Below are 13,375 nucleotides of genomic sequence, written 5' to 3'. Positions count from 1 at the left end.
GCTCGACTTCGACATCACCGCCACTCGTCATCGCCTGGGACTCCACATCGAGTTTGACCGTTTCATCTTCATTCTACCGTAAGCAAGGACGATAACCTCGACAACATCTTGTACTCAGACCTTGCCATTGCATTTGATAGCCTCAAGCCATTTTGCATCACTTACCCATCGAGACTAGTGAGTTGAGAATTGCTAGGCCACGCTATTTGTGCACCATTAGTAATACGTCTCTCCCATGCATATCATACTTGTTGTTGATACATCCATTTTGCATCATGTTTTTGTATTGTTATTTATAATGTTTTTGTTCTAGGGTGGATACCCTAGGCCCAATCTTTCATGATTTGGAGGGGATCCCATGAAGAAGATGAAGAACACAAGAGGGAAAACGTGAGGGGAAACGAGAGGAAACACCCAAATCAAGGAGAAACGGTCACACATGTGCTAGATCCATGAACACAAAGAGAGATACACTATCCAAAGTCAACAAAGGACGATACAAATGGTAGCTAGTTCATCTCTGTGAGGAGGCCTTGAGTCCGTGAGGGATCTTCTCATGAGGGGTCTTGAATGCAAGCGTGGATCTTCTCCGTAGAGGCCGCGGTCTCTCGATGGAGTATAACCACATGGATGAGCAAAGCTCTATCTCTAAAATGAGCGAAACATGTGCTACCCTAAAACATAGGTAGAAGAAGAGGATTTACGGTCTAGGGGGTGAAAGGGTACATGGGCCTTGGCCCAAGCCACTGCGCAGGTAGGCCGGAAGTTCCGGGCGCCGGAAGTTCTAGGCAGGTTTCCGGGCCGGGTGCAGGCTAGCCAGAGAGTCGGCACGGTGCGAGCAAGGCAGGGGTCCAGGGGCCGGAAGGTTTGGGAGGGACGGAAGTTTCGGTGTCCGGAAGGGCCGGGCCAGGTTCCAGATTGGTTCTGGGCTAACTAGAGAGTTGGCACACCCGGGCTCGTCTGGGTCGTCGGCGGCCGGAGGTTCCGGGATCTGGCCGGAAGGTCCGGGCTGAACAGAGTTGGTGCCTGTTCCTTATTCCTCAGCTCTTGGTGTTGTAGCTTGTGTGTTGTACCTGATTACACATAGTGTTTCTGACTTAGACAGCAGCCATGTCTCACTCGAATGTACGGGAAACTCAAGTAGGAAAGATGTCACCTCGGATTGAATAGCACGTGCGCGAGCTCTTGTCATGGGTCCACTTGGTGCTTGGGTAGTTGGGGTAGTATCCCTGGGGATGACTGTGGGATGCTCCACATCATCTCCCCCTTGGGAAAGATCCGACCTTGGATCGAAAACCTCATCACCATGGTAGGGATAGAGATCTTTGATGTTTAGGATGTCCCTCACGGAGTATTTGTCGTATGGGATGTTGGTCTTGTAGCATTGTTGTTGTAGCGCGCGAGCACCCTGAAGGGTCCATCAGCTCGAGGTAGAAGCTTGGACTTGCGTTCATTGGGGAATCGGTCCTTGTGAAGGTGTAGCCAAACAAGATCTCCAATGTGGAATACCATGGGTTGCTTGTTGATGTTGAGCTTGGTCTCTAGTCGTTGTACTTGGAGCTCGATGGTGTGCCTTGTATCTTCATGCAACTTCTGGAGGTAGCTTACTCGTGCACTTGCATCCACGTTGATGCGCTCTTGTAGTGGTAGAGGTAGAATGTCTAGTGGGACAATGAGTTGAAGCCGTAGACGACCTCGAAGGGGGACTTGCCGGTAGTAGAGTGTCCTGCGCGGTTGTTGGCATACTCGACAATGGGTAGACACTCCTCCCTCTCCTTGATGTTCTTCTCTATAAACACGCGTAGGAAGTGGAGAGAGTCCGGCCCGTGACCTCTGTTTTGCCGTCGGTTTGAGGATGGTATGCCGAAGAGAACAAAAGCTTGATTCCGAACTTGGTGCATAAGGTCTTCCAAAAGTAGCTTAGGAACTTGACGTCACGGTACGAGACAATCCTCTTTGGCACTCCATGTAGACGCAAAATTTCCCTACAAAAAAGATTTGCAACATGTGAAGCATCGTCTATCTTGTTGCATAGTATGAAATGTGCCATTTTAGAGATCGGTCCACAACACAAAATCTTTGCCATTTCTAGTTCTAGGCAAACTATCGCGGATTTGTCATGGCAGATGTCCTAGTGTGAGGACTTAGTCGTGAGGCCAACGCATCTATGTGGTAGCTTGAGAGGGGTTGGTCAGAATCGAGAGACGCGATATTTTACCCAGGTTCGGCCCCTCATGGTGGAGGTAAAATCCTGCATCCTACTTCATTGATATTGATGATGATGATGATCATGATTACCAGGGTGCTCTATCTCGAGAGCTATTGATTTGTCTGTCTCCACTTGTCCCTCTTGGGGTGCCCCACCCCTCCTTATATAAGTTGAAGGGGCGGTCTACATGACTAGTCCTAGTAGGATTAAGATTACTCTATTAAAAGTGGAGTCCTAGTCTTGCTTCCGTTGTAAGGGAATATTCCTTATGCTTTCCTCTTAAGCTGGCCCACCGGACACACACCTTGAGTCGGTCTTCTCATAAACCGCCTTCTAGGCCTTGGGCCTTGTTATTCCTCTGACCCACCTGTCGGGTTACCAATGAGTCACCAGGCCCGGCAGGGTCATCAGTGAGTGGAGAGATCCGGGTGGGTTAGTTAGTGAGTCGCCAAGTCTGGCTGGGTCATACTTCCGACCGGGTCATACCGCGGGGTATATCCCCGACACAAACCAAGCACAGAGTCTGTACTAATATCTTCCCATGGGTGATACGGAATAGGGAGTGGAATACAGAGACCATGGGATTGAGCTTTAGACTTAGCTTTGTGACATGTCAAACATGGGTTAGTTAAGCGTGAGACATCGTGGAACATCTTTTGCCAAAAGTAGTTCTTTCAGAGCAGAACAAAGGTCGTATCGCGTCCAAAGTGTCCCATAAGTCCTCCTCCATGAGCTTCTTGCAAATGTAACAAACGAAGAGAAGACTCGGGAATACATAGTTTGTTAGCTCTCATAAGATAATAATCCTTGATGTAATATCGTTCCCAAGATGTATGCGTCAAACATTTGGCTTAAGGGATAGCAAAAGTAGGATCATGCACATATAAGTCTTTTACGTGCTCAAAGCCAATAATATTCAATTCAAGTGTAGTTACAAACATGCATCTACGGGAAAGCGCATCCACCACGACATTCTCTTTGACTTTGATATACTTGATGACATAAGGAAAAAGACTCAATGAATTCACTCCACTTAGCATGACGCTTGTTCAACGTAGTTTGACCCTTAAGATACTTTAGTGTTTCATGATCCGTGTGAAGAATGAACTTAGTTTGCAAAGATTATGTTGGAGAAGTTTGAGATGTCTATGATGAGAGATCTCAAGTTCTTTCTTGGTTTGCAAATCAAGCAAACTAAGGAGGGAACCTTTATCTCTCAAACGAAGTATATCAAGGACTTACTCAAGAAGTTCAACATGCAAGAATGAGAAGGTATGAATACCCCCATGCCTACTAGTGGACATCTTGACTTGACAAAGGATGGAGAACCGGTTGACCAAAAGGTTTACCGCTCTATGTTTGGTTCATTGTTATACCTATGTGCCTCCCATCCCGATATCATGCTAAGTGTGTGCATGTGTGCACAATATCAAGCGGCCCCCAAAGAGTGTCATCTTAAGGCTGTAAAAAGGATAGTGAGATACTTAATACATACACCAAATTTTGGCATTTGGTATCCTAAGAGGTATTCTTTTAATCTTGTAGGCTACTCCGATTCTGACTATGCCGGTGACAAGGTTGATAGAAAGTCCACTTCAGGTACTTGTCAATTCCTTTTTTAGATCTCTTGTGTCTTGGTCCTCCAAGAAACAAAACTCGGTATCCTTATCCACCGCCGAAGCGGAATACATTGTCGTTGGTTCATGTTGTGCTCAATTACTTAGGATGACCCAAACTATTAAAGATTATGGGATATATGTGAAACATGTTCCATTGCTTTGCGACAATGAGAGTGCTATTAAGATTGCTCATAATCCCGTACAACATTATCGAACTAAGCATATTGAAGTTTGTCATCATTTCATTCAAGATCATGCTGCTAAGGGAGATATCAAACTTAAGCATCTTCATACCGATAAGCAATTGGAGGATATATTCACTAAACCACTTGATGAGAAAGTGTTTTGCAGGTTGAGAGGTGAATTGAACATCATTGATGCTTCAAATTTGGAGTAGAAACTCCATGTGGATGCATGCAAGGCATGAGACTTACTATAACTAATCCTTGACCATTCTCTTATGATGACGATCATATGTCTTGGATATTCTTGTACTCTTGCATGCTATCTAACCCTTGTAGGTACTTGGATAAACCCAACTCTATGAGATTTCAACTCAATCACATTCTACGCAATCTCTACATCTACAAGTCTCTACAAAATGGTGGTTGAATACAAGGAAGCACGAATCCATTCAATATATTCTTCGAAAAATTCCTTACATCAACATTCAATTGATATTCAATTTCAATTAGTATTGGTATCAAATTTCATGTTTGTCACTTTGGATACACAAGTGCTCGTCCTTGCAAGATTAACCCATGTAGTAAGATGAACTTCAACTACAATTGTGCTCCCATTTCTTGATGATCTACTTCAACTTGAGCACCCTACACAAGTTCAACTACATGACAAAGTTCAACACCACCACCCAAGGTATGTCATTCCATCTTAGAGAAGCTTTACCCCAAGACATGGGTAAGGGCAACTCAACAAGATGTGAATACATCAAGATACTTAAACAAAAAATGGCAACCCCATTTTGAGCTTAAATGATGAGTATGACCTATGATCAAGTGTCCTCACTTGACTCCTGAGTCAATATACTCTACCATAGGTGACCTTGTTGCCGACCTTTTCTAGATGAAGTTCTCTGTTGTTTCTTTGTGCTCTTGCATTTCTCTCATGCATGCTAGTTCCCCTTCAAAAAAACTTCATCTAGATTTCTTTTCTTTTCTTTTCTCTGTTATTTTCTGCATTTCCCTGCATCCAATTCATTGCAAATCCTTTAGTTAATTCCTTGCATATCCTTGTGAGATCTTATTTGTCCTAGTGAGCTGAGGTGACAAGTATTTACTCTCTGGATTAGACTCGGTCTCACCGGATTGATCTTTTCGGCCAAACCGAACCATCTCGGTGCCACCGATAATAACAACTCGGTGCTACCAATTTCAGTCCTGAGACAAAATATGTGTCATTTGTATCCTGCATATTTGTCCCAGCTCCACTCTTTGTAACTTGTCCTCTACCAGCATCCTATATTACACGTGGCTTTGTAATGTGACTCAAGGACCAAACCTACTTGACTCATGCTCCAGAAATCCCTTCTTGGAAATTGATGTCAAAGGGGGGAGAGAGATAGCACATCAAAGCTTATCATATAAGAGAGAATGCACTCATAAAAGCTTCTCCTGGTGCTCCTATCCTTAAGAGGAAAGTTTTCTCATGTCTTCAAGAGGGGAAAGACATGATAGTACATGTTATGACTCTATTTTGCTCTGATTTTCTTGTTTGCTGTGATTTTCTTTTACCCTATTTGCTCCCATTATCCCATGTCAGATTCAGGGGGAGAAAGACACCTAAGGGAAGAAAATCTTTGGAATTCATTGCATATCTTTATTCTTGGGGATATGTCAATAACCAAATAGAGTACTTAGTACTCACACTCTACATGTCATCCCAGTCTTGGTATTCTTGTGCTCTTTAGTTCTTGTTCTGTCTAGTAGATGTTCTTGTGTTATCTAACCTTGTTTACCCAGGTACATCTTCTTCAAAGCTAGCTCAAGACCACAAGGTAAGTATATGCATCACACTCATGTGCATGAAGATCTCTTGTTGTGGTACTTTTTTTTTGCAAGAGAGATTCATAAACATGAAGGTACATTTCCAGTATCTATATCATTTTCTCTGATGCATATAGCCAAGACACATGTAACTCATTGCTTGCTCTGACATGTTTATGCATTCTCATACTCTTATGATCTATCATCACATGATTGCATACATGTAGGGGGAGCTAATACATGTTGCATGTCTTTACAAAGCTTTACTTGCTATTTCCTTATATCTTTATCTAAAGCTTTGATGTATGTTGTCATCAATTACAAAAAAGGGGGATTTATGTTGACAAGTGCTCCCTGGGTGATTTTGTTAATTACTTGTTATTGGCACTCCAAGGTGTATTGGTGCGCAGTCCTCATAGGGTGGAATCGAGTTCCTCTACCCACTTACAATCTGCCTCTTTCAGGGAGCACACCAACCTTGGCTTAATGCCATTGAGGATCAATCCATTTGCTCACGTTCAACATCAAAAATTATATTTTTTATAATTTACCTACTCGAGGACGACCAGGAATTAACCTTGGGGATGCTGATGCGTCTCCAACGTATCTATAATTTTTTATTGATTCATGCTATTATATTATCAATCTTAGATGCTTTATGTGTAATTTTATATCATTTTTGGAAACTAACCTAGTAACCCAGTTGATGCGGAGCATCCTATGGTAATCCCCATGGACCTACCATCGTCTCATCAAGTGCCAAGAGGACCCATGACACGAGCATGAGCTAGAGCTCCCGAGAACGAGGTGACATCTCTCCTTAGTGATATTCCATATAACCCTCTCGAGACATGGCTATTACCTAAGTCCAGAATGTTGTGCATGATCAGGCACCAAGAGGACCCTCTTGAAGATGCACATGAAGACGGCCAAGCCTCAAGTTCACGGACAAATAGGAACGAAGAAACGGAAGAAAGACAGCCCCAGGGACCAGACATTCGGCCCCAACCCTGGACATCCGGCACCTGGAAGTCATCTACAGCAGTAGCAGCTCAGCCGACCAGCTACAGGGCCCGGACATCCGGCCCAACAAGCTCGAGAATCCGGCACCTCCCTCGGACTTCCGGCGCCCCATCACAGAACCTCCAGGAGGTGCCCCCGCCAGCCCGGACATCCGACCTGCACCTATCCAGAGAGCCAGAGCACCAGCCCGGACATTCGGCCCAACCGCCCGGACATCTGGCGACTCGTGAAGGCCCGGACATTCGGCCCCACGCTCGGATGTCCGGCTCCCCCTGTCTGTGCATAGTGTAAAGGTCCGTGGCCCATGTATCCCCCTCGCCCCCTAGACTATATATATGACTTCTCCTCCACCTAGTTAGGGTTAGCAAAGTACTAGCTCATTTGAGAGACAGAGCTTTGCTCATCTACTTGATACCTTCTCCATCGGAGTTCATGACCTCTAAGGAGAAGATCCCCTGAGTAGATTCAAGACCCCTCATGGGACGATACCTCAAGACCTCCTCACGAAGAAGAATTTGCTACTTGTATCGTCCTTGTTGATCGTGCATCGTGTATCTCTTTGTGTTTCAAGGATCTACCACATGTGTAATCGAATCTTGTTGGTTTGAGTGATTTCTCTTATGTTCGTTGCGTGATCCGCTCCAATCTTGAAAAATCGGGCATCTAGGGTTCTACCCTACATCATCTTGGTATCATGAGCCACGTTGATCACGATTTTGGAGCCCCCTTCTTTGTTTTATAGCCTAATTTTGTTGCGATCTTACCCAATTTTGAAAATCCCCACAAAAATAGCCCTCCCAAAATAATTGATTTGTTGGTGTGGTGAAGTTTTGTTGGATTTGATCAGTGGATTTGCTGTGTTGCAAGTAGATCTAGCTTCCCCTAACCTTTCTCCCAATTCCATCCATGCAATCTCTCGAATTTTGCCCCAAAATTTTGCCTTTCCCACGAAATCCATTGAGTTCGTCCATGGAGCCAGGACCCGGACTTCTAGCCCGACAGCCTGGACATCCGGCGACCCCGGACATCTGGCCTGTAAGCCCAGACATCCGGCCCCTGGCAGAAACACCTCCTTCACCACTCCCTTCGTCCGCCTAACTTTTGCCAATTTTTACTGGGCCTACACCAATACTTCTGCATACCACCACCGCTTTCCGCAACCACAACCGCTTACTCGCTACCACCTCCGACAAATTTTGGCACATTTGCTTTGAGAATTTGAGTTGCGGTTCCCGTTTCCTAACGTGTTTCCGCTACTTAGGGACGGTTTGACGACAACATCACCGCCGCTCATCTTCGCCAACGACTCGTCAGCGACAATGACCATTTCACCATTTTGATACCTCGACCGTACACAAGGACGATAACATCGATGACACATTGTGTACTCCTTGCCATTACATTGATCCATAGCCCATTTTTGTGTACCTTTCCCATCGAGACTAGCCTTTGAGTATTGTTGGCAACGTTAATTGTGCACATTAGTGATCATTGCATATATCATCATCTTGGTGTCCATATCTTGGTATCATCTCTTGTGTCACAAGGTTGTCATAGCATATACACAATTGCTATCTTGGTTCGCGAAGTTTTGCATAAGTGGCTACCGAAAGAGCTCAAAAGAGAAAGAGCCAAACAAGCTTGTAAGCAAAACAGGAAGATAAGCAAAGAGCTTCTAAGCAAGAACCATAGCATCATACTACATAAGATTGTCTTACTCGATCATCTTGGATCATATCACCGGAACACCATACATATAGCGTACTTGGGATAGTAGTCCTTGAACTTTTGCTTAGTAGGTTGTGCACAATTCTCGTATCTGCCTATTGTTCAATCGTGCTAGCGTCTCTCTAGTGCTGTGCAACAAGAGCATTTTCCGTGGATTCCACATTTTTTCGCTCATTTTTGGTTTGCACAACCCCATTTATCTATTTGCGTGTGTGTGTTCCAGTGTACAAGTACTTGCTATTGGTCTACTTGTTGCATTTGCAAATTTGCGAATCTTTTCCAACATTATTGAGTCGTGCTAACTTTCGCATAAAATTTTGTGCCACCATCCTAACCAAGCTCCGCCAAAGGCTTTATTTGTGTAGGTATGAGAACCTACAACAATTGGTACCAATTGTGCTATTTCCTTACTACACATTTGAGTGATCATTGATCCATCTTCAACTTCGGTCAAGGTACATTTGGTATAGTTCTTATCTTTCTCCCACTCACACATTTACTTATGATGGATAGGCCAAGTACTTCTACCAACCCACTCTTCCTCGAGCACGACGACGACCCGAACAACTTCGTCACCAAGAACCACCTCTTTGGTGCACAAAGAGCATTGCATCAAGAACAACAAGCATTGAGCAACCGCATCGACAACCTCGCCACTGACTTGCGACAATCCGATCAACATACAAGGGACTACTTCGACACATCAATGTCATCTCTCAAGGAGGACATCCGAGCCATGATGGTCAACCACTCTTCTACCACTTCGTCATATTTAAGGCGGAGCCGCTCGAGTCGACATTCTAACGACACCATCTCCGGTTCAAGTACACCGACATCGAACACTCTTTGTTGAGCCGCGCGCCATGACCGTCAAGCAAACCGCAATCCTCTACACGGCAATGATCAACGACAAGAGCAACTTGATGGGCAAGAACATCGACACTATAAAAATCAAGCTACATTTGCGCAAGCACAAGAAATGGAACGCCAACGCCAACAAGAGGAAGTGCAAGCACGCCAATACCAAGACGAGCAAGATGTCGAAGCTTCCCGTCTAGAACAACAACGGCGTGAAGCACAAGCCCTTGAGGCAGAATGCACCCTCCTCTACACCAATCATGTCGTCGTCGACCGCAATCGACGTATTTGACAAGAAGAAGAAGCACTCCGCGAGCAAGTACAAGAACGTCTATATCAAGCATGTTTGCACCGACAAGTTCCACAAGCTCCTCCTCAAGCTTAACATGAACAAAAAGCTCGACAAGAACCACAACTTCACAAAGAGCAACAAGACAATGGGAATCCTCTACACCAATAGCAACTTGAAGTTAACAACCCTCCCCATCAAGGGTGTCATCACCCTCGACCCCAACACAATGAAGAGCAACGCTACGGCAAGCTCAAGTTCACCATGCCCAAGTTCACCGGAAGCAATGATCCTGAAGAGTACCTTTCATGGGCATTGAAGGTTGACAAGATCTTTCGTTTACACAACTATTAGGAAGAGAAGAAGATCGGCATTGCATCCATTGATTTCCTAGACTATGTCCTCAATTGGTGGGAGCAAGTCATTGAGCGCCGACAAGCAAGGGGTGAACCACCAATCACAACATGGGATCAAATGAAGGATGTCATGCATTTTGTACAAACCTACTACAACCGCGAGCTCTTCAGGAAACTCCAACTCCTCAAGCAAGGGACAAAGAGCGTTGAAGAATACTACAAAGAAATGGAGATTGCCATGATACGAGCCAATGTCACGGAAGATGATGACCAAACTATGGCACATTTCTTGAATAGACTCAACCATCCTATCAAGAAGATAGCCTACTTCCAACCTTACTCCAACCTCATTGAGCTAGTGCACCAAGCTACCTAGGCGGAGCGACAAGTGCAGGATGACTACAAGTATGCCAAGTTTACTCCCAAGACCTATGGCTCCTCCTACAACCAAGCTTCAACGGCTTCGACACCTCCTTCTACAACCAAAACAACCCCAAGCAACGGCGACAAGTCAAGTTCCAAGAAAACTTCGACAACTTCAAGTCATGCTCCTACTACAAGAAACTTCAAGCCAAGAGCTTCATCATCTACAACTCCACCGGACGAGACCATCAAGACAAGTCCCAACAAATGCTTCACATGCGGCGGCCGAGGCCACAAGTCCTTTGAGTGTACCAATAAGCACTCCATGATCCTCAACAACAACGGAACCTATGACTCCATGAGTGAAGAGGAAATGGAAGCCCTTGAGCAAGTGGCCATGCACCGGCAAGTGAACGAAGACGAAGATGATGAAGTCTTTTGTGACGAAGATTCGAGCCATGCTCTCATTGTCTCCAAGGTCTTGACACTTCAACATCAACAAGAGGAAGACCAACGTTGCCACATATTCCACACCAAGGCGGGCATCAACGGTCGTTCTATGAAGGTCATCATCGACGGAGGAAGTTGTCACAACTTGGCAAGTGAATAATTATGATCCAAGCTACAATTGGTCAAGATGAAGCATCCTCGTCCCTATAAGGTCCAATGGCTAACCGACTCCGGCACAATTCAAGTGGAGCACACCGTGCAAGTTTCCTTCAAGATATGAGCATATGAAGACACTTTTGGACTGTGATGTGGTTCCTATGTCCGTTTGCCATCTCCTACTTGGACGACCTTGGAAATTCGTCCGCGGTGTCATCCACAATGGGCGAACCAATCACTATAGCTTCAAGATGAAGGGAAAGGAGTATGTGCTACTAACTATGTCACCAAGTCAAGTGATCGCCGACAAGAAAGCAGCCACCCATCATGGACAGAAAAGCGGGAGAGTGAACCACCAAAAAAGAGAGTGAGCGCCCCAAGCCAAAATTGAGTGCCTCCATGATGAGTGACAAGAAAAATCTATTCCTTTTTGCCACCAAAAGTGAGATGAGAGAAGTGTGTGAGAACCCATCAAGTGTTATGCACTATGTCCTTTTGTGCAAGGACGAGGCAACAAAAGCTAACACCTCTCACAATCTACCTTTAGTGTTATCTTCTCTATTACAAGAATTCCAAGATGTATTCCCCGACGAGCTACCTCCGGGTCTACCTCCTCTTCGAGGCATCGAACGCCGCATCGACCTCATTCCTAGAGCACCACTTACTAACAAGGCTTCATATCGCGTCAATACCGAAGAAACCAAGGAAATACAAAGGCAAGTACAACAACTCATTAACAATGGGAATGTGCGTGAAAGGTTAAGTCCTTGTGCCGTCCTGGTCATACTAGTGCCTAAGAAAGACGGTAGTTTCGCATGTGCTCCGATTGTAGACCTATCAATGCTATCACCGTTTGTTATCGTTACCCTGTCCCATGCCTTGATGATATGTTATATGAGGGGTCCCCAGACTTGCCTGCCTGCGGCCCGCGGCGTGGCTAACCAGTGACCCAGTGCGGCCTGTCTTCATCAACCAACGCTCAAGACCCTCGTGAGGGGCCAAGCCTCGCGAGGGAATGATGCAAGGCCTCCTCAGGAGTGGCCTCACCTGGCATGCTCGCGAGGAGGCGGAGAGATCAAGGCAAGGGGTACCTAGCGAGGTTCCCATGACTCAAGCCATGACGATCAAGACCAGGCGGGCGCTAGGCGGCCGCCAGCCTGTGCAGTGTCCTCGTTTCCTCTTTGGTGCAAAGGGGGCAAGCGCAGGTGCGGAGTACTGAGGCATCAGGCAAAGGTTTCCATATCGGTGCAACAAGACCAAGACCAGCAGGATGGCAGGACGGAGGTCACCATGGAGCCCAAGACGGCGTCATCACCAGCACCTTTGGCCGGCGAAGACCACCTTTAGTCAGGATAGCTTGTACTAGTTGTCCCCTTTCAAAATGGCCGTTGTTGGATCCCTTCCCACTCAATATTGGGAAGAGGACCAGGGCCTCTATACATAGGGCTAGCCACCATAGTAGAAGGGACGAAGTGAAGTTCATCTACACACCACACCAGCCCAAGAACACCTCTCCTCGCGAGGCTGTTCTTCCCCTGTACTGTTCATCATCAGCCCAAGAGGCAATCCACCACCACACACAGGATTAGGGTATCACACCACAACGGTGGCCCGAACCTGTATAAATCTTGTGTCTCTTGTGCTGTGAGTTCATCGATCTAGCTTAGGGATCGCGGCGAGGCTGAGAGCGAGATTCAGTAGGAGGAAATCTTCATGCGCACCCCAATGTTCGAACCTTGAGGGTTTTGCCGGAACCCGATATCCGACATTTGGCGCGCCAGGTAGGGGTGCGCCGGAGTTCTTCCTTCCGTCGACTCGCTCTCCACCAACACCGCGCTTTGCCCTCATGGCGGACATCGCGCCTCCGGCCTCGGCGGCCGGCGCCAGCAATGGGGCCAGGGGGCTCCGAGCCTTGGCCCCCGCCTTACGGCAGGTGCAGTGGCCGCACAAGTTGGCATACGAGGAGGCCGTCCTCAAGGCCAGAGGCGACGACAAGGTCATGGCCAACTGGCTTCCCATGGCCATCACTGGCGTCCCGCGTGCTTGGCTGCTCAACCTGCCGGCATCTTGTATGGCCTCCTTGGAGGAATTGCGCGACCTTTTCCTCACCCACTACGCGGCGCTGGCGCCCCTAGTCGTCGCAGCTCTCCTGGGCGGCTCGCAGGCGCCACCCTCAGACCGCCATGCCAAGCCATTCTTTTGCCGGATCGGTGTCACCCTCGCGCGGCAAGGAGCTCCCCCGGGTTGGGTGGCACCCAAGGCCGACCTGACCTTCAACTCGAAAGATCACCCCGTTAACACCGCCTGCTCGGGTGCGCTCC

The sequence above is a fragment of the Triticum aestivum genome, chromosome 6B (assembly GCF_018294505.1).
Source record: "Triticum aestivum cultivar Chinese Spring chromosome 6B, IWGSC CS RefSeq v2.1, whole genome shotgun sequence".
Lineage (NCBI taxonomy): Eukaryota > Viridiplantae > Streptophyta > Magnoliopsida > Poales > Poaceae > Triticum > Triticum aestivum.
Note: the sequence above shows the minus strand (reverse complement) of the source record.